A 1,189-nucleotide genomic window follows, 5' to 3' on the forward strand; every position below is an offset into this window, starting at 1 on the left:
TGATGTTTCTATTTCTCTCTCCCTTTCTCTTCCTCTCTGAAATCAATAAAAATATATTTTAAAAAACAGCCTAATTAGATATCTAGTTTGTCTTATTGAGTTTTTTTTATGTCCCCTTAAGTATATGTGTGTGTATACATAAATATATGTATACGTACAGGGTGTCCCAAAAAAAATTACACACACTTCAACAGCTGATAGCTCAACTTAGAAAATAAAATGTATTATAATAAACACTGCCTTTATAATTATTCAAAGTGTGTGTATACATTTTTAGGTACAGCTTATACACACAGACACACACACACACACACATACATAGTTAATGGGGGAGGGGAGGGCACAGGTGAGAGAACCCTTCACTGACGCAGGCAGGAAAGTCCCATGCTAGCAGAAAACAGCGGGTGTTATGAAATCACAGAAAGAAGCTTTTGTTAGGTCTCCTTAAGGAGCTGGAAGAGATGGGCAAGTATTCTGGGAAAAGTTGATAAGAATTCCGCAGTTGTTTCACAATTCAGTTCTGTCTTTTAAGGTTTGATTTAAATCATGCACATCTGTACTTGGCAAACATGTACTCCTGTGTGTGCAGGCCATACACTAACGTAAGGGTTTGGCAAACTGAAAGTACTTAATAAATACTTGATAAATCAACAAAAATTTACACATACATTTATCCCATCAGAAACTGTCCTTAACTTTTAATCTGGGGCCTGTATTTCTCTCTACACTCTTTGGAACACCTGCAGCTGCCGAGAGTGGAGGGGTTTCCCCAATCTGGTTTACAAATTTTTCACCAGCCTGGGGCTGTATGAGTTTCCAAAGGCCAGGAACAAATGACCACGACAGAAATGCATTCTTTCATAGTCTGCATGCCTGATTCTAAAATCAAGTAGTTGGCAGGGCTGTGCTCTCTCCAAAGGCTCTAAGGAAGGACCCTTCTTTCCTCTTCCAGCTGTGGGCCACTCCCATGCTCCTTGGCTTGTGGAAGGATAACTCCAACCTCGGCCTCTGTCTTCACATGTCCTTCTCTTGTGCAGGTGTCACTTCTTCTGCCTCTTATAAGGACACCTGTCATTGGATTTACAGCCCACCCTGATAATCCAGATAATCTCAGTTCGAGATCCTTAATTATATCTACAAGGACTCCTTCCAAATAAAGTCAAAGACACAGATTCTGGGGCCTTTTTTT

The sequence above is a fragment of the Myotis brandtii genome, unplaced genomic scaffold (assembly GCF_000412655.1).
Source record: "Myotis brandtii unplaced genomic scaffold, ASM41265v1 scaffold26, whole genome shotgun sequence".
Lineage (NCBI taxonomy): Eukaryota > Metazoa > Chordata > Mammalia > Chiroptera > Vespertilionidae > Myotis > Myotis brandtii.